At 30.5% G+C, this 22,500-nt stretch overlaps 1 protein-coding gene across 8 annotated transcripts in view; it reads right to left on the minus strand.

Annotated features, from left to right (window-relative positions):
- Positions 1-22,500, minus strand: part of LOC124948812 (solute carrier organic anion transporter family member 74D) — a 95,456-nt gene that overhangs the window by 21,570 nt on the left and 51,386 nt on the right. For all 8 annotated transcript variants that reach the window (XM_047493020.1, XM_047493021.1, XM_047493017.1 and 5 more), the window contains one exon: positions 13,997-14,154. The gene's annotated coding sequence lies outside the window, so the exon portion shown is untranslated. The remainder of the gene's footprint in view (positions 1-13,996; positions 14,155-22,500) is intronic.

Here is a 22,500-nt window from a genome sequence, read left to right on the forward strand (position 1 = left end):
AATAAATGTGCTGTAACTGAGACTATGTAGTCGTAAAAGCTGAAAGTGGATAGATATGTACATTGTACATGGAACGATTTACGGACGGAAGAAGAAAGTCAGAATCTGTTATTAGATCACTCGATTGTTCGTAAAATCGAAAGTAGCGAAAGTAATTCCCACGGGTAAAGAAAAACGACAGAGTGGTGATTCTTGTGGTGGTTTAGTTGAAATCAGAAAAAAGGGAAACGCGCGAGAGATTTTAAATTAAGATCGTGCAGGATTAGATAGTTTGTACGTGAGAAGTTAATTTATTTAGTTTGGTTTATTTTAATTAACATAATTTTCAACGGACAAAGAGAGAAAATATTTCAATAAATATTTTCATCTTTTGTAGAGTTATGGATTATATTATTTTTTAGAAATTTTTTATACAGATTATTATATATATATAGTTACGAAATTTTTTGGAAAGTAATTAAAAAAAAAAAAAAAAAAAAGAAAAATAAAATGTCGATCACTTACTAAAATTTTTTCAAAGATAAATTCTTTACGAATCACGTTCTTTTTCTTTTTCTTTTCTTTTCTTTTTTTTTTTTTTTTTCTTTGATTTTTCAATACAGATCATTCAAAAGAAAAATTTCTATCACTTATCAAATCTTCTTTAAACAATTATTCTATCAATATCACAAGTATACAACAATAATCTCTTTATATTTATTTATTATCATTGTTCAAATAGAACGTTCATTATTCAAATAGAATCAAACTAGAAACGAAACTATTATAAGTTTAATTACTAATATACCAAAATCAACCATTTTCATTCAATCCTTAATATTCTTATTCTTTATTAAAATGTAATTATTAACGATTAAGGAATTCGCACGTTCCTTGAAACTTTCAAGTTCCTATTAACAATGTTTTTTCCCCCTTTCACTTCTAGCCTTATCTCCTTATTGCTCTTTATAAAATCGCGTTAACGTCACTTATCAACTGAAATCGTACGATACCAAGGTCAACGTCACATCATCCATCTTTCTACGTCAGGTAGAAAGTCTAACTCCTCTAGCAAGCTGTTGATTTGTATAACCGTGATACGATAAGAGATAGGTAATATAATTTTTTATGAAATTAAAATCATTTCTATAAAAATAAACTTAACAAAATGATTTACTTTTATTTTTAATATTTCCTTTTTTATTATGCATATAATAATTCATTGATTTTTCTTTAGACTTTTATAAATATTATATTATATTTTTAAATATATCACATCTAATATATTCCTCATGATGTTTAATATTATAATATTTTCGCGTCTAAAATATCTTCCTAGAAACGTTATAAAATAGTTATAACGAGATTTAAATGTATCTTCGATATTATTTCGAGGAAGATACAAAGAAAAATAATTCACGATGAAATAAATTTATGTCTCATATACGATACGAGAGACGATATGATTTCTATATGTTTCTTATGAAATCATTCTCATAAGAGAAAACCGTCATAGTCGTTAAGAATTACTTTTGTTTTCAATATTTTCCATATGAAGTTTTACAGACTTTCAACATTTTAAGATCTTCCTAGAAACGCTATAAAATAGAAAAGATTTATTATTGGGAAGATCTAAAAGTGTCTTGGAATATTATTGACAAAAAAAAAAAAAGAAGAAAAGAAAAAAAAAAACGAGGGAAAAAAAAGAAACAGAAAGATAAAGAAAAAGAAAAAAAGTTCACGATGAAATAAATTTCTTTTTCTTTTTTCTCTCCTCACTTTTTTAAATCGCAAAACTGTTGACTCGCGCGATGAAGGAAACAAAGAAAAAAAGAAAGAAAAATAACAAAAAAGAAAATAATAACGACGACAAATATGATTGAAAAAATAAAAAAAAAAAAAAAAAAAAAAAAAAAAAAAAAAAAAAAAAAAAAAAAAAAAAAAAAAAGAAAAAAAAAAAAAAAAAAAAAACAGTTCTTTCGTTCGATAACGAATAAAAATGGCGATCGTTTTAACTGAATATTCGATTCCCACATTCCTTCGTTTCTCTTTCTCCATTTGTAAATATTATATATCAATAAATAAAAATAAACTCTCTATAGTATTTATTTCATTGCGAATACGTCGCAGCAAAGTAAAGTAGAAGTACAAGAGGTAATAATAGGAAAAGAAAGAAAATCGAGAAATGTTTTCCGATCGTTGAGAAATTCGAAGAATCTTTTGAAGTGCGGTCACGTCAATCGAGAAGATATTCCAAATTGTTTGAAGAGATATCAACGACGTTTCTCTCTCTCTCTCTCTCTCTCTCTCTCTCTCTCTCTCTCGCTCTCTCTCAGTTACTCATTCTCACAATTTTCATCTCACTCGTATTATTATCAACTTGCATTCAAGTCGAGTAATCGAACCGGTTCGGATAGTTTTCGAGGTAGCCAAGCAAACAGGAAAACGATTCTCACGTCAAATAACGAAGCTGACTTTACGTAAAAGTTCGATCTCTCTCTCTCTCTCTCTCTCTCTGTCTCTTTATCTTTATCTCTGTTTCTCTTTCCATATCATTCTATCTTTCTCTCTTTCTCTTCTTCTTGATCCGTAGACTTGGTACTGCGTAGAAGTTGCCCGGACGCGTCCGATAAACCGGTTAGATATGGCCGATTAAAAGCACTGACGCATTCGTAGAAAACCTTTCGGTGAATCGTTCGATACGCTTCGAAACTAATCTATGATTCTTGTTCATGATGATGACAACGAGGACGAAGAGGACGATGTGATGATCATCCTTGAAGAAAGATTCGTGGTGGTCCTGACTAGTTAGAATTCAAAGAAAAAGAAGACGTAGAAAATCTCGATCGTTTCGTAAACGAACTTATCTATAGCATGTGAAAAATTGACTCTCTCTAATAAGATTGAATCGAATTACGAAATAATTTGAAAAGTACTCTCTTTCTCTCTCTCTTTTTTTTTCTCTTTTTGAATTTTTAATATTCTCTAAAATAATTTGTAAATATATACAATTTTTATAATACATTACACCAACTTGAGTTTTGATTTTATCCAAGTTGAATTTTATAAATTGAATATAGTTGAAAATTAAAACGAATAGAAATAATATTTGAACATATTTATCATAGTTATGTAATTCGTAGAATATTATCACATAAGTATTATATATAATACCTAGATTTTTAGATAGAAATTAGTAAATTATTTAAAATTATTATGTATATATATATATACACACACATACGCACACACACACACACATATATATATATATATATATATATATATATATTATATAAAGTACTAATTATTTATATATTATAAACGTATGTTTGATATTAATTTTCTGATATAAAAAAGAGAAAGTTATAGAAATTTTAATTTAATATCTAAAGTATGATTTAAAATGAAAACGACTGTTCAATTATGATTATCATGTGTATATAATATACATCATATATATATATATATATACATATATATTTATAATATATACATACGATATTTATAAATTGAAAAAAGATATATATATATGGGGTTATTGAATACAAAAAGATTCGAGGATACGCCACGAAATTTGAAATGAAAAAGCATCTTAGAAATAGTGCGCAGCATCCGTGATCGGTCCAGCAGCAAGTACGAGTTCTCCACCCGCGTTGTTACACGGCTCACATAGAGAAGAGAGGCGATATCTCGGATGCTACGGACGTGTACGATGTAATAATAGATTGTATTCACAGCCGGGCAGCAAGTCCAGCACCATCCTCTTGAGCACAAATTACGGACAATCATAGCCCCGGCGCTATCGGTATTATCTTTTTGGCAAATAACACGCTACGTTCTAACATAGACCTACGTACATATGTATCTACTACGTAAATACACATACACACATACACATATATATATATACACACACACATGTATATACATACGTACATACATATATACATACATATATACGTCTTTGAAAATCTTTAAGTAAACTCAGATTCATCCTGAGCTTGTATCTTCTTCGTTAAAAGGATAAAAAAAGAAAGAGAGTCCGTCCGACAAGGAGATTTCTTCGTTATGAAAATCAACGAAGAAACAAGAAGAACAGCCTAACTGACGTCTAACGAATATGTTTCTTTGTTTTATACCTTCGACGAAGTTGTTGCGAATCTATGATCTCTGTTCGTAATCGTTTTCTGTTTTCTTTTTCTTTTCTTTCCTCTTAGATCTCTTCTTCTTCTTCATTTTCTTTTTTCTTCTTCTTCTTATTCTTCCTTTTATTTTTCTCTCATTCTATCTTTCTGATCATTACCATACGGTCCTATGTTTGATCTCCTCTCTGTTAATTGCTTATACTCATCTTTACTTTCTACAAACGAGCTGATACTTTCGAAAGTAGTATTAGTCCATGTTTAACTCTTTCGATTTTTATATCTCATTAATATTATAAAAAGAAAAAAAAAAAAGAAGAAAGAAAAAAGAAAGAAAGAAAGAAAGAAAGAAAAATTTGTCCTTCTTTCGTAAATTCGATAAAAGTCTATTAAGAAATTAAAACAAATTGATAAGATTAAGATACATCCTGTACGCGATATTAGATTCGTAATAATCAACATAAATGTTTAGAAGAGAAATTCATTTCTTTTCGTGAAAGAAATAAAATTTTGTTTAATAATTAGTACAATTTTTATGGATACATCCTTTACGCGATATTAGATTCGTAATAGTTAATATAAACCATTGGAATAGAAATTCGTTCTTTTATTTAAAAATTTATTAAAATTCTATTTAGAAGTTAATTAATTTTATAGTAATTAGATTATTACTATAAAATATATTCTCTATCTGATTCGATCGTTATATCGTATTTATCCAATTAAAAACTTGAAATATATATATATATATATATATATATATATATATATATATATATATACATACACACACATATACACATATCCTCTAAGTGATTAGATTTTTATGAAAGAATAGAATAAGGTTAGGAAGAAGAAGCAATGAACGAATGAATAAACGAACAAGCAATTAAATGTACGAAACCGATGGAGTAGCTGTTGGTAGTAGTAGCAGTAGTAGTAGTAGTAGTAATAGTAATAGTAGTAGTAGTAGTAGTAGTAGTAGTAGTAGTAGTGTAGTAGTAGTAGAAGTAGTAGTAGAAGTAGTAGTAGTAGTAGTAGTAGTAGTAGTAGTAGTAGTAGTAGTAGTAGTAGTAGTAGTAGTAGTAGTAGTAGTAGTAGTAGTAGTAGTAGTAGTAGTAGTAGTAGTAGTAGTAGTAGTAGTAGTAGTAGTAGTAGTAGTAGTACTAGTATTAGTAGTAGTAGTACTAGTACTAGTATTAGTAGTAGTAGTACTAGTACTAGTAGCTGTTGGTAGTAATAGTAGTAGTAGTAGTACTAGTACTAGTAGTAATAATACTAGTAGTAGTAGTGGTAGTAGTAGTCGTCCTCGCTAGTCGTCCTCGCATCCTCAACTGCGCGGGAAGTGGCATTGAGAGGTGACCTAGTTTAAGACAGTAGGCTCACCACCACTGACGGCAACGACGACGACGAAGACGACGACGACGACGACGACGACGATGACGATGATGACGACGACGACGACTACGACGACTACGACGACGATGACGACGTCGACGACAACGACGAGGACGACGGTAAATCTTTCTATGAACCTCTCTACGCGTGTATATTTATAGGTATCGACGTTTATGCGTAGGTGTATTCGTATTCTCGTAATTCACGCATGCGCAACATGTCTTCCAGCTGCTGATGCACTCATTTTTACAATTATAGTGCAATTTTGCAGATCTCTACGGTTTCTTTATGGATTTTAAAGGATATAAAAAGTTACACCAATATGAGCTACTTTTACGTATATATATGTTCTTCTTAAAAAAGAAAGAAAGAAAGAAAGAGAAAAAGATATTACCAGAAAAAATTATTTCATTTCTTTTTTCTCTCGTTTTTTGATACAAATTTGGATGAAGATTCTCATGTTCTTTTTTTTTTTTTTTTGTTTTTTGTTTGCAAGGACAAAAAAGATATATAATAAGCTAAATACGGTAGCTGAATATTTAGACTTTGAGGTTCTCTTTGAGGAAAAAAAAAAAGAAAGAAAAAAGAAAAAAAAAATAAAAGAAAAGAAAATAAAATAAAATAAAATAAAAATCATTTGTTTTATTAATTTTCAATGTATACTCTGTCATTGAGATATTTAGAAAAAAATTTAGAATAAAAGGATAACGATTATCAAATAAGTTTACGTATAAACGAAAAATTATTAGTTATTACGTGTATATATACATATATATATATACATATATATCTTCTAGATACATAAACGACAAGTCGTAAAACGGAAATGGTTTTATTACCAAGACGATTATAGATACAACATGTATATGTAAATTACTAGAACGTAACTATCTAATCGTTCATATGTGACTTTGACACCTTTGCGTTTCTAATGTAAGAGAATCATAAGAATATATTCATTCGTAAGATATCCGTGTTTTTCGTCTATGCCAATTGTTATTATAAATTATATATAGCCAAATTTAATTACTTTTATCATTGTAATTTTTTTTTTTTTTTTTTTTTTTTTTTTTTTTTTCATAAATCGAAGAAAATCGACTTCGTATGTATGCATGTACGTATATATGAATAATTGTTTTATGAAAGGGAACTTTCTCGTCGATTCTATCAAACTAATTCAATACGATAAGGATAGAAAATGTTTGAATTTTTGTATATTTCTGAAATAGCATTGATATAATTTATGTACGAAGAATTTTGTTTCGTTTTTTTTTCTTCTTCCTCTTTTCTTTTTTTTTTTTTGTTTTCCTTTCCTTTCCTTTTCTTTCTATTAAAATTTTATATTCACACATAAATATTTAAATATTTCTATTAAACTAATCTATTTCAATGGATATAAAAAAAGGCTGCGTTATTTTTTACATTTCGGATAATATCAACATAATTTATATATATATATATATATATATATATATATATATATATATATACATATAGAGAGAGAGAGAGAGAGAGAGAGAGAGAGGGAGAGAGATCAACAAATTTTTCGAAACGATCATTCGTTTCAAAAAGGAGGCCATCGACATTTTACATATGTATGTATATATACATATGTGAAAAGTTATGCAAATTAAAATTGTCGCCATTTCATTGCATTAATTTTTATTATTTACATATTATTTTTCTTTATTTCTTTCAACGACCGTGGCATATTAAAAGCAACCAAAAAAAAAAGGCAAAAAAAAAGAGAAGAAAAAAAGGGAAGAAAAAAATATTAAAAACCGGGATAGGAGGACAACCGAACGGTAACCTTAATGCGACGGTATACTTCACGCGCTTATAATGATCCTTTCACCGATAAAATATTTTCAACATTATCAGAGTCGCTATAGTTTAAAAATAAAAAAGAGAAATCGAAAGGGAAAGTGGGTGCAGGTATCGACGGTCAATTTGCATTAACGCAGGATTGGTTAAATATCGCCCATTATCGCTCTCAACGAAAGAACGTTCAAAATTGAAATCTTTTATCCTTCTTCCCATTTTTTTTTTTTTTTTTTTTTTTTTTTTTTTTTTTTTTTTTTTTTTTTTTTCCTTTCTACTTCTTTCTCCGATGAATTTTAATGAAAAAGTTTTCGTCAAATTATTTTCAAGTTCTTTCTTATCCTCTTGGATTTACGCCATGAACTAATGTCACTCATCGTACAATCTTTTCTTTCTTTTTCTTTTTCCTTTTTTTACATAAAATATTTTAATTCCTCCGTATTTTTTTATCACTCATATAGATAATATTTTTATATTAGATTTATATAAAGATATATATATAAAAAAAAAAAAAAAAAAATAATAATATTTTTATATTTTTATTAGTATATATAAATTTATACAACAAATATATATATATATATATATATATATATATATATATATGTATATATATGTATATAGGTATATGAGATGACGTTTATCTAGAAAAATTACTTTACAAGACGATATTGGAATTTTAATAATTTTGTGTTTCTACTACGGGAAATTATGATGTTTAGATATATAGAAAGAGTAAACGCGATTGAAGATTGCAGAGATATACGCGTGATCGAATTGAAGGGAAATTTCTTTTTATATAAATAAAAGATCGAACAAATAGACGTGAAATCATTAATTTTTCAATTTGGTTTCGTCTCGTTCCCGAAAAAAAAGAAAAAAAAAAAAAAAATCTCATCTCCGAAAAAAAGAACACGAAAAATAATTCCCAAAATATGTGAACTTTTCAGCATCTTTTCGGATAACTGTCGCATGTAACTCCTTAATTATTATTTATTATTGATCGGCATATAATAATAAATAATAACGTGATTTACCGTGATTGTATCACGGTTACGTTCACGATTGAATTAAAATCGTTATTGATATATTAAAAACAAAAATTTCAGAAAAATCGATAATATGAAAATCAACTAAAAATATTTATACAATATAAGAACAAAAAGAAGATGTTTATTATTTCATAATTTAATAATTACATGATAATTATATGTATTTGAAATAACTTGTATATATTTCTAAGATCGATGGGATCGACAATGTGTTCATGATGTAATGATCATGTTCGAATACTTCGGATAAAATAATTCGTCGTATTAAGTTCATAAGGATCGGGACGAGCGTGCAACGCTTAAAGTTACGTTCCCATCTCGTTGAAACGTATGTACTTCAAACGAGTCTGCCGTTGAGTGGCGTCTGGTCAACCAACTTACTACTAGACTGGAGAGAGGGTTTACATAGCGCGCGCGAACTGTCCGCCGTTATCGAACGCGTAATACGGTTCTCTCTTCTAGCTTCATGGACATTCCTGGGGACATGAACATGGCAAAAGTTGGACGTTCCAGTCGCTTACGAAGCTTCCTCTCTTTGCTCATCGACCGAGTCCATCGACCTTACACTTCTCTTGTCTACCATTAGACACACCGAGTGTAGGGTACTTACAAAAAGAAAGAAAGAAAAAAAACAAAAAAAAAAAAAGAAAAAAGAAAAAAAAGAAAAGAAAAAAAGAAGAAGAAAAAAAAAGGAAAAGGAAAAGAAAACGAGAAAGAAAAGATCTTGAAACGTCTGACCTGTCTATACGCTGTACGTGTGACATAGAAAATGAGAAAAGGAAAAATTAAAATACAAAAAATAAAAAGAGGAAAAAAAAGAGAGAGAGAGAAAGTAAGAATGAAGAACATAGACGAAGTGTCGTAAAATAAATATCATCCTTTTATCTGTTTAGGGAGGATAAAAGGTTCTTAGTACGGGTCAAAAGAGATACCCTCTGGCTTTTGATTTCACAAAAATCCAAAAGAAGAAAAAAAAGAAACAAACACACAAAACAAAGAACAAGATTAATCCTCGAAAAAGATTCTCGTAATAGGAATAATCGATTCTCCAAAAAATGATCCTACGAACTTTCGGTTCGATCCTGTATATTCCTTTTTTTTTTTTTTTTTTTTTTTTTAAATGTCCTACACATATTTAAACAATTAAAGATAACTTATCGACGACGATAATAATCGAAGCGTCGATGTATAAATATTAAAACAACAGAAAGAAGTAAGAGAGAAAAGAATAAATAAAAAGAAGAGATAATAAATAGAAGAAAAGAGATAAGAGATATTTATTTTGAAAAGAAACGAGATAACTAAAATAGATAGATAGATTAGATAGATAGATAGATAGATGGATAGATAGATAGACAGATAGATTGATTGATATATAGAGAAGAATGTATCTCGTAATGGTGTCAGTGCGTGCGCGCATGCGCAGTAGATGCACTCGAGCTTGCAAGCACAAGGGAATCGTCGTTCGCAAGAGCTTGGGAGCTTGCGATACCCGACGAACTGGGTCAACGTGAACACCGTCGGTTCTTAACGCGTGCGCGCACACACATACACACGTATACGTATATGTCTGTGTGTCTGTGTATGTATACGTATAAGCTCCTAGTGGGACAAGTATACTACACGTTATATTACGTATGTATAGAGGAAGAGGTAAGAGAGACGACGTAGAAGGTCTCTCTTTTGTCCTCTTGCCTATCTCATCTCCGAATATTTTCCTTCTCATCGGTATTGGAATCTGTGGTATTCGAAACTCGGTCTCATGCTCGAGGTACCTTCGTTTTTTTTCTTTTCTTTATTTTTTGTTCTCTCTCTCTCTCTCTCTCTCTCTCTCTCTCTCTTTTTCTTTTTAAAATTAATCTTCGAAGTACGATTTATTCGAAGATCTATTTGAAATCAATCTAAATAACGGACGGTACACAAGAGCCTAAAGGTAAATCAATCCTTTGATAATTATTATATAAATTATGTCACAGTATGTATGTATACGCGTATTTCATTGTAATTTCATTATAATTTATTATTGCTGCGTTTTATGTTCGTTCGCGCGCATATACATAATGTACTCGTCTATATACTTACGTACTCAAGTTCATTATAATAATTTTTTCATGAAAGTTCGATTAACACGCACAGAATTTCTTTTTACCATTTCTTTCTTTTCTTTTCTTTATTATATTTTTCTTTTCATTTCTGATTGTAAAAAAAAAAAAAAAAAAGAATAATAAAAAAGAAAAAAAACGTTACATAAGTTTACTCACGGAATAATGTGAAATTTGTATTAATTCCGTAATTTATTAATCGGAACGATAAAAAAAAAAAAAAAAAAAAAAAAAAAAAACGAAGCAATTTAGTTTCGGGTGAAAATATTGGCAAGATATTCGTATAGGGACAAATACGATAAGAGCCATTCGAGAAGTAAAAATAAATGCTTACGGTGGTCTACGGACTTGTGTATAGCTTGTGGAAATGTTGACGATTAATGAGGCTGCGTTTGAGAAAGATAGAGAGAAATATATATATATATATATATATATACAGAGAGAGAAAGAGAGAGAGAGAGAGGACCAAAGTGAAAGTGCGCAAACCATCTCGAATTCGAGTTCTTTCGGGCCGGCCCGATCTCGTCGTCGAGGAGCCTCCGAAAAAGGCGAATCGTCGTTGCTTTGGCCGCCTGATTCGCAGAAAACTGAGCTTGGAGAACGGGTCATGAGAATGTACATAATGCGTATGTACAGTAAAAAGGAATAGCTATCTATGTATGTATGCATTTATGTATTTATGTGAGTTATGATTTCAATAAACAAAAAAATATATTTTTGTTTTTATTCCAATTGAACAATATCGGATATATTGTTATATCATGCATATGACATAAATATATTTATGGAACTTTCGAAATATACATATCATTCATAATGTCATATTCTGAAGGATAAAAAAAGGAAAGAGAAAAGAGAAAGAAAAAGAAAAAGAGAGAAAAAAAAAGAAATGAGAACTAAATGATATCATTATTCTGCACTATTTTACTTTTCACTGTCATATTACGAAAACAACAAAGATGTTATTTCTGAACGATAAAACGTGTATAAAATTTATGTCATTACAATATTAATAAAAGAAATGGTATCACTATTATGGTATAATATTATTTACTTTATAACCCTTATATTTCGACACGAATATAAAAAATCTAGACGATAATAAATTTATCAAATATACATATTTAAAATATTACGGATAGAGATATTCAAGGGAGGCGGGAACGGATAAAAAAAAGAAAGATAGAATTATTATAATATAAAAATAATAGTAATAATAATAATAATAATAATAATAATAATAATAATAATAATAATGATAATAATAATATAAGAAATAAAAAAAAAAAAAAAAAAAAAAAAAAGATGGTACCCCTTATTCTGTAGTCTATTATTGCTTTTTTACTTTAGAAAAGAGTCAGTGGGATATCGATTCCTCGAGGGTACTCGTCGAGAGTCGCTTCCGAAACGGTATCAAAAGCCATCGTTGGAGCTGCACTCCTCGAAGCCGAGTACCTACCGCTCGATACCGATTCGTTTCGCACGATGCTTCTATAGAAATCGTAGATGCGATCAATAATGAACGTTCGATTGTAGGGCGCGTTCGAGAAGTGGGTCGTAAACGACCTACAGTCGCTCTCTCGTGTGTTCATTTCTCTCTTATTTATATTTAATATTATAAAGTCTTATGTGTGCGCACGATCGGTGATACTTTATTTATATTTTACGTGAATGCATAAGAAAAAAAGAAAGAAAGAAAGAAAGGAAGGAAGAAAAGTAAAATCAGTTCATTCGTTCGATAAATGAGACTAAGAAATGATACAAATTTTTTTTCCATTCTAATTCATTGATAAATTGTCTTTTAACAAATTCTTTTTTTTTTTTTTTTTTTTTTCATTCATTTTTTTATTTCTTTGTTTTTCCTTTCCTTTTTTTCTCCTCCCCTCTCCCCCCCCCCCTCTATTCTCTCAACGAAATTGAAAATTAGAAAATAATTAAGATCGTTCCATGTGAAGAAATCATTAAGAAATTGTTTGCCTTTAAAGAAATACCAATTGCAAATTAATAATTTAAATTAATAATTTAAATCTGTCCATTCAAATTGCTCGAAAAATCGTCTGTAAAAATTATTCGCCTTTACGATTAATTGCAAATTAAATAAAAGTATAATAATAATAATAATAATAATAATAATAATAATAATAATAATAATAATAAGTAGAAAATATTCATTCCGTGTCATCATCATAATCGTTTTGGAAATGTTTATATTTTTACCGTGAAATTGTAAATTCAAAAGAAAACAAAAGAAAAGAAAAGAAAAAAAGAACAGAAAAAGAAAGAAATTATCCCAGAAATTTGTCTTTTCGCAACGTAATAAAATTCGCAGCGTTATGAAAAAAAAAAAAAAAAAAAAAAAAAAAAAAGAAAAAAAGAAAAAAAAATGTGAATTTGTCGGTAGAAAAAAAGAAAGAGAAAAGAGAAGAAACAAAAAAAGAGAGAAAAAAAAAAATAACAAGTCACGACACCTAATGATTCTTTTTTCTTTTACGTCTGCTATCCTATGACTTTCTCTTTTTTTTTCTCTCTTTCTTTCTTTTTCTTTTTCTTTTTTTTTTTTTTTTTCTTTCTTTTTTATGTGTGATCTAGCAACATTTCCTACTCGTTTCAACCCGTTCGAGTGCTCTTACTCCTCGTAGCGTTCGCACAGCCGCCTGCTACTGACCCACTTCCATCTCTGGGAATAACCAGCTCGCACACCTCGAGTCCACCCACATACGGAATCTCCCGCGCGCTCTCTCACCCACAAACTTCGTTGATGCGCCACAACGAGCTCGTTGGTAAATGGGTGGGGGCGTGCGCGCGCGCGCGCGCGCTCCTTCCTAATCAGTCCTTATTGCACGATCAAAGAGCTAACCGAGACGACTTTTCGATGACAAGTTCTTTTTATTCTTCTTCTTCTTCTTCTTCTTCATCATTCTTTTTTTTTTCTTCTTTTTTCTTTTTCAACCCTATTTACTCGATCGCGTGATTTCGAAACGAACGTCATTTAATCGCCTCGATGAGAGAACGACGATTATCATTGATTAAATATCCTTTAGAAATCAATTTTATTTCTTTCCTTTTCTTTCTTTCTTTCTTTCTTTCTTTCTTTTTTCTTTTTTTCTTTTCTTCCCCCTTCTTTTCATTTCACGCTTACAAGAAAATTATATAATTGCAATACTCGTGATATTATTTTATAACATTACGATTATATTTCATTAGCCTTATCGAGTATTGAAATTGTATCATTTAATAAAAGGGACACATTTGAGAACTTCGTTTTACGTAGTATTTAACGTTTAATAAAATTTGTGTGGATAAAAAGAAGAAGAAAAAGAAAAAGAAAAAAAAAAGACAAAAAGGACAAAGTGGCGGTGAAGGGAGGCGAGGGGAGGGTGGGACAGAAATGAATTGAAGAGGATGTGAAATTTTTCGATTATACGCCATTGTAGATGGTTAAATAAGTTCGAGAGGAAATATATTGAATTTTTTTCGATATTAATATGATGACATTTACCTGAACGATCGGAGGAAAACGTGCTAGTTGATCGTCGACGCCTTTCAAAAACACAGAAACTTTTACGAAACACTGAAATACGTGGAACGATCGGACATTCGCGTCTCGATGCTGTATTCTTCGTTCGAAGCAAATGTGTAACATCCACGTACGATGCACTATAACATAAAGAAACAAAATAAAAAATTATTGGTATTGATTTTTTACGATTAAAATAAAAAAAAAAAAATATATATATATATATAATATATATTTTTATATTATAATTATGAATATAATACATTATACGATATATAATTTATATATAATATATATATATATATATACATATATATTTTCTTTTAATTAAATTAATAGTAAAAGAAATAAAGAAAGAAAAAGAAAAGGAACGAATTAACAAAAATTAACAAAAATTAACAAAATTAATATAATTAATAAATTGGACGAATTCTTTCGGCTTCTAATACCTATTGTTTGAAATATTTACACGTAAATCGAAGATACGAACGATGAAAGAGAAAATTCTGAAGTGGACGCCTTAGATGGACGAAGAGAGTGTACGGTGGGAGGGAGGGAGGGAGGCAGAGAGTGGGGTAAAGGAGGGGGAGGGGAAGCGGGAGGTGGAAAATAAAAGTAAAAGAAAAAGGAAAAGAAAAAAAAGAGAGAGAAGATGGATTCCGTTAAAAGCCGGACGGGCCAAGGCGAGACTAACAACGTGGACCGTCTAATCGGGCTGTCTTTCGAAAGAAGAAACGAAACGAAGAGGCGAGAGACGAGAGACGAGAGGCAAGACAAGGCGAGACAAGACGAGGAGAGGAGAGGAGAGGAGAGGAGAGGAAGGGAGGAGAAGGAGGAGGGTGAGGGGGAGGGGGAGGGGGGAGGGGGAGGAGGAGGAAGAAGAAGAAGAAGAAGAAGGCGTAGGCTATGCGCGTGTGGATGTCGTTTACCTCTCGGAGTTATTTGGCCCCATCGTGGCATGAACGTTCGAGCACGAATGAGAGAAGAGACACACGAATAAGCAGGAGAGTTGTAGAGTGCCAAGCGAATGAGAAAAAGAGATAGAGGGAGAGAGAGAGAGAGGGTGAATATGTGTCTCTGTGTACGTGTACGTGTGTGTGTGTGTGTGTGTGTGTACGTATGTACGTGTGTATGCATCTGGAAGTATACGCATGTTTATGCGTGTATACGGATACATTGAAAAATTCGACGAAATTTCGTTCGATGATTTTAAACGTGATTTTCGTTCGAAATCATTTAAACAATTAATTACCTTAGTCAGTTCGATTTTTGATATTGATATTATATGTAAGTCCTATTCTAAGTCCTCACGGCGAAAGAACTAATGTGAAAGTGAAAGAAAGAGAAAGGACAACCCGTCCTTTTTATTTGGAAAGGACACGTCTCCGGGACGTGTTTGGCCTGTATAAATCGCGTGAGAGTCTCTTTCCCCCACCAACAAAAAATACTCTCCCAAGATCCAAACGAATTTTTCGACAACACAAGATGAGTTCAATCGTTCGATTTCTCTCTCTCTCTCTCTCTCTCTCTCTCTCTTTCTCTCTCTCTGTTTGTTTGTTTCCGTCTATGTATCTCTGTCTCTTTCTACAGAATTCGTCGATAAGAATTAATTATCTATATTTCAGATAATATAGATGATTTCATCATCACGGACGCGCGTGTAAAGGGCAATTCAAAAATTCATATTTGTCGAATTCGTTGTCGTTTTGTTCGACGGTAAATTAATATCAACGATAAGAATCACAAAATTCTTTCCTTTTCTTTTTTCAATTTTTTGTTTTGTTTTGTTTTTTTTCTTGTCTATCCCACGCGTACGCGTATACTATCGATTCCCTTTGAGAAAACGACGAGTCACAGACAACTATTCTTTTTCTTTTATTTTGCATTTTCTTTTTTTTTCATTTTCTTTTTTTTTTTTTTTTTTTTTTCGTATCGTAACCAACCCGTACGAAAGAGTAATGGAGGAGAGAGGAAGAGAAAGAGAAGCATGAAAAGGAAAAGGTGGAGGAGAAGTAGGAGGAGTAGGAGGAGGAAGAGGAACGATGTAAGAGATTCATATCGAACGAAACATTGATTCGTTCGTTCCTTCCACGGACGTTTCGTTCGTTCTGTTCTAGAGTTGCGTTACTCGGACATAACTAGTGCTAGTGAGTTGGCATAGTTCAACGAGGAACCGGCGATAACAAATGGTAGCGATAATAGCCGGCTCTCCGTGAGAGACCGGATACGGCTCGTCTCATGAAATTATCCATGGTAGACGAACTCTCTCGACGAGAGGAACCTATCCATAGAGAATGGAACCATAGATAAGTACCAGGAACGTTAATATCCTTTCTTTTTTTTTTCTTTTCTTTTTTCTTTTTTTTCTCATTCTTTCCTTTCTTTCTTTTTTTATTGTTGTCGATAGAAAAAAAAAAGAAAAAAAAAACAAAAAAAAAGAGGAAAAAAATAACGAAAAAAGAAAAACGCATAAATCTACGACAAACAAAAAAAAAGAAAAGAAAAATAATAATAATAATAATAATAATAATAATAATAATAATAATAACAATAATAATCGCTCAAGTTTCAATTAATTAAAGAAGACAAATATAAAATGCCGGACATGTTATATCGAAGAAAATTATAATATATATATATATATATCAAAGTTTGATCGAATTATAAAAAATTCAAAATTATCGAACGATAAAAGAAAGAATATACGAGCCAATAGGCAGTTATAATCTAATTACAGATTATGTCGCGTTTAAAAGTCATTTACCCTGTGCGCGATTCAAACGGGTTTCGCAAGGGGGACCGCGAACGGTGTCGATGATAAAGCGAACGTTACTACTATGGAAAAGTTAGTGAGCGAACACTCGCGAACGATAAGCGGCTAGAATCGCAAGGTGGTATTTAACTCGTTCGCATCCATAAGCGCACCAGCAGCACGCCGTTATGACCATGGCCTTAATCGCGGAGCCATATATACAACGACTCTTAAAGAGAGAGAAAGAGAGAGAAAGAGAGAGAAAGAGAGAGGGAGAAAAGAAAAAGACATATGCATACGATCGTTCCCTACCACCTTTATATACTGCCTTCCTTCCCCTCTTCCTCCTCCTCCAACTCTTCCTTTTAGCCACCCATCACCTCACCCTTCTTGATCCGAGTAAAGCGACGATTCGAATTTGCATTCTAGAGTAGATTCTACAGGATTGTAAATTCGTAATGATTCTCGTGTGCATTTCTTTTTTAATGACTGACTTCTTTAATAATTATTATACTGCAATGAGTATAATAATAATAATAATACTAATAATACTAATAATAATAATAATAATAATAATAATTCATGCGCTAATACATACGCCCACTATGGATTTTTTTTTTCAAATCTCGTAAATAAAACCCGAGGATGTTTTGTATAGAACGATTAATATTCTAAATAAATGATTTCCCTTTTGCGTTCGTTCGCTTCTGTTATCCTAAGTGTTCAATTTGTTTTTCACATATGTTCAATCATTTTTAATAATTTTTAAGTTTATCAAAAATGAACAATAGCTCCCAAGTAACATCGATATTCAAACCTGATTACTTTTAATGTCCATTGTTTTAAAACATTAAGATATGAAACGAACAAGTGTTCTTCTTTAAAGCTTCTTATTAATCCATTCCTGACTACGTGGCATTGTATTTGTAAATTTTATCCTTCTTAAATATACGTTCGTATATATGTATATGAGGGTCATTTGAAAAGTTCACGAACTTTGTTCCTTAGTTTTTTTTTTTTTTTTTTTTTTTGTTTTTTAATGCATAAATTTCATTCTTAAAATAAAACACATTTTAACGTATGAAAAGAGAAAAGGAAAGAATGTCTTGAACTTTTCAAATGATCCTAATAAATATTTCTCTCGCATAATTGTAATGCCATTATATAGTTTTGGAGTTAGAAAAAATAAATGAAAACTAATCGCCTCTATTTATTCTTTCAATTCTTTTATCAATCAATGATAAGTATTTTGTAGAAAAAATGTATGTATATACATACATATATATATATATATATATGTATATATATATGAATATTTCGATCAATGTAGATAATTAAATGGTAGAATTGCCTCAGGTTTGCGTCAGGATTGCATCAGGATTGCGTCAGGGTTACGTCATTTATACATTTTAAATACCGATATTTTAATATAAATATTAATTATATTCATTTAAAATACTTATCGAATGTTGAAAATTATTAATTCACAACAAATGTCTACCAAAATTGTCAAGTTGATCATTAAAAAGATGGATCAAAAAAGAAAAAAAAAAAGAAAAAAAAAGAAAAAAAAAAAGAAAAAAAAAGAAAAAAAAATCAATCGTAAGTAAATACAAGAGATTGTAGTAATATTGATTGCATCGATCGCAGTTAAAAAAAAAAAGAAAAAAGAAAAAAGAAAAAAGAAAAAAGAAAAAAAAGAGAAAAAAAAGAAAGAAAAAAAAAGAAAGAAGAGAGAAGAAAAGAGAAAGCGAAGGATAAAAAAAAATTAAGTAAGTAAGTAAGAAAGAGAAATAGAAAGAAAGAAAGAAAGAAAGACGGAAAGGAAGGAAGAAAGAAAGAAAAACGCGAGTCTCTCGAAAATACGATCGTTTTCCTCGAATGAGATAGGAATAAAATCTCGAACGCGCGCGGAGGAGTTTTCATGGCAGGCGCGTGCGGCCGAGAGTGCGAAATACGCGCTTGACCTTAGAGCCAGTCATCGCACCGCGAGGTCGACGGATAAATCGCCGGAGTGGAAAACAAGAAACCGACGCGCGGCGCGCCGGCGCTCTTTCTCTCTCTCTCTCTCTCTCTCTCTCTCTCTCTCTCTCTCTGTCTTTCTCTCTCTCTCTCTCTTTTTTCTGTCTGTCTGTCTATCTGTCTCTCTTTCTCTCTCACTTCTCCTTCTTCGACGCGTCGAATCGCATCCAACCGAATGAACGAACGAACGAACGAACGAACGGAAGGAGCCTTATCTACTCTCACGATGAAATAAGAAGCCAGTTTCCATGCTTGAGTTCGACCAGAAAGCATTCATTATTTAAACTTTCAAAGCGAATGAATCGAAAGTGAATACACTTTTTCAATAGTTCTATTTACAAATTTAAAAATTTCATACTAATTATCCTATTTTAAATTTATTTTTTTTTTATGTTAAAACATTATATATATATATATATATATATATATATATACTAGAATATATATTATAAAGTATATGGTGTACTATATGTATCATATGAATTATATATGTAGCACAATTTTCTTCCATTCCTTCTGTCTCTGTATATATATATATATATCGAAGAAAATGATAATATATCAAAATTTGAACTATAAAAAATTCGAAATTATATACATATATATATATATATATATATATATATTTATATATGAATATATAATATATTATAAATATTAAATAATATATATATATATATATATATATATATATATTACAAATACAAATAAAAAAAAAATATATATATATATATTGTATATGTGATATAGATATACATATACATATATTTTATCAAAGCTTAGAGATTAATCTTATTTCTATGAACGCTATCAGCACACTTCGTCCGTTGCAGCTTCCGTCGTCAAAATGGAAAAAAAAGGAAAAAAAAGAAAAAGAAAAACCATTTCAGTAAATAGGACAAAGGTTCTACATCTTAAAATTTCCCCTTCAAAAAAAAAAAAAAAAAAAAGAAAAGAGAAAAAAAAATGAAAAAAAAAGAAAAAAACCCCCAAAAAAACATATTACTAACCTTTGTCGCAAACATTCTACGCTGCCTTGTAAGAGGAATCATGTCCTGAACAAGAAGAAGAAAAAAAAGAAAAAAAAAAAAGAAAAGAAGAAAGAAAAAAGAAAAAGAAAAAAAAAATAAACAAGATATGCTTTGTCAATTATTTTGACACTTAAAATAGCACATTATCAAAGACAATTTTACACCAAAACATCCGAAAACACTTTAACGCGTGTTTCTCTAAGCGAGTGAACACAGCTGACAATACTTTTTCGCGAACTCTCGTCAAACGCGTTAGTCTCGCGTTTATGCCTCCTCCATACTCGATACAATCGTTTTTCTTCTCTTCGTCCGTGACTCTCTGCCAAGGGTGGCGTCATTTTATCGTTTAAATAATAAATCGCAACTGCGTGCTTAACGCGCGATACGTACTATCGAATGGCGCCGTTACAAAATATTTTTAATTAGTTCACGTGATTTCAATTAATCTGACACGCTTTAAAAAATTTCTTCTTTCCCTTTCATCTTTCTCTTTCTCTCTATCACTTATCTCTACCTTTCTTTCTCTCCATTTAGATCCCCAATCTTTAGATAATAATCTCCATTATCATTGAAAAATTTCCCCTCCCATTTCTTTTCATTTATTTTTTTTTTTTTTTTTTCGTTTAATTTCTCTTCGAAATAATTTTCATTTTTTTCTTCATACATTTTCATCTAAATTTTATCGTAAATTTTGATGTGGAAAGAGAGATAATACGTACGCGACGTTATACGAAACGATTTCATATCGTACATTGCACTTTTCATGATCATTGAGATGTAAGATAAAGAGAAAGAAAGAGAGAGAGAGAGAGAGAGAGAGAGAGAGAGAGAGAGAGAGAGAGAGAGAGAGAGAGAGAGAGAGAGAGAGAGAGATAACGAAGGCGATATATCTCTGGTGGTGGGCGGATAAAAGAGTAAAGGTAGAAATCAAATTTTGATCATAACATGACTTGACAAAACTACGGTAATATATTCAACATTGCTATTCTCTTCTTGTATATATATATATATATATATATATATATATATATATATATATGTATGTATGTATATATATATATATTTTCTAAATCCAATCGGACCAGACATATACATATATATATTATCAACTTATCACTTTTTCCAATGATCATACATTGCACTTTGTAAATTTATTATCATAAGTGTTCCCATTCAAAACTAATCATTCTCTGACATATAATCTTTCTTTATATATATATATATATATATATATATATATATATATATATATATATATATCAGAGATATTATATGTATGTATAATATAAAATATGATATGCCTTAATAAAGATCAGATATTTTCTAAAAAAAAAAGTATTATTTAAAAATAAATCAATGGTTAAGAAAAATGGTTAAAGTTTGAAATTTATTCGAACGATTTATATAAGGATCGTGTAAAAATGAGATTATTGTTAATATATTATTGAGAATCTTTTTCATCGTGACTAGGAGGTTGGAGGAGATTGGAGGAGGTTTGGCGGTGGTTGGCGGAGATTGAAGGAGATTGAAGGAGGAGAAGGAAGAGGAGGAGAAGGAGGAGGAAGAGGTCGATATCGTCGTCAGAGCACTTTCGTTGCCGTTACGCGAGCGCCGATCCAACGAGTGACTACTGAAAGGAGAAATGGGAACGAGCAGTGGTTCTTCTCCCGTTAAAATATCATCATTTTAATTTTAATTGCAGTGAATAAATGAAATGAAAAATTTACAGGTAAAGGATCATTCTTATCCGAGGACAATTATTTTCTTCTGTCATTGAAAAAGAGTCATGATTCTAATCGGGAAAAAATTTTCTTCTGTCATCGAAAATGAATCATGATTCTAATTGGGAAAAATTTTCTTCTACTACTTTTTGTACTCGAGTAACAATAATACGAGCACGAAGAAGAACATTTACGTTTACGACGGCAATTAGTAAAATTCATAAAATTCATTCGCAGTTTTTCCTATCTCTTCTTTTTCCTTCCTTTGATCTACATAAATTTCATTCTCAAAGTGGGGGAAAACAAAACAAAAAAAAAAAAAAAGAAAGAAAAAGACCACGTATTTTTCAAATTATAATAGTAACATTCTTGTTGTGTCCTATTCGCTCGTGTATGCATATAGGACGGTCGTGTAATTAAAAGTTTCAACGTCGACAACGCAATTTACGAATCTGGGACGAGGGAAGTTTATCTTTTGGATAAAGATACCGAGAGAAAAGATAGCGATAAAGATATCATTGAGGAAAAATGTAAGAAATGAAATGGGGAAAAAAAAGGAAAAAAAAGAAAAAAAAAAAAAAAAAAGAACAAATATCTCCAACCACTTAAACCGATTATAATGCTTTCAAAGTGAAATATTTTAATATCCTTGCTTGCATGATTGTCTTTCCTTTTCTTTTCACTTTTTGTTATTTTGTTCCGCTCTATTTTTATTTTTTTCTTGGCCTTTTTTTCTTTTTTTCCTTCGATCAATGATAATAAAAATCTACAATTTAAAATCTCCGTACGATGAGATAACGCAAATAATCGATTGACAACGATACAATAACGAAATCAATTGAGAGAATTTAAATCTGCTATTTTAATCATTGAAAACGATGCACGATCGAGAGAAAGTCCTAATAGAAAAAAAAAAATCTCGTTCTAATTATCGTCGATCGATTTATCTAAGCGTAAAGA

Source organism: Vespa velutina, chromosome 4, assembly GCF_912470025.1.
Source record: "Vespa velutina chromosome 4, iVesVel2.1, whole genome shotgun sequence".
Taxonomy (NCBI): Eukaryota; Metazoa; Arthropoda; class Insecta; order Hymenoptera; family Vespidae; genus Vespa; species Vespa velutina.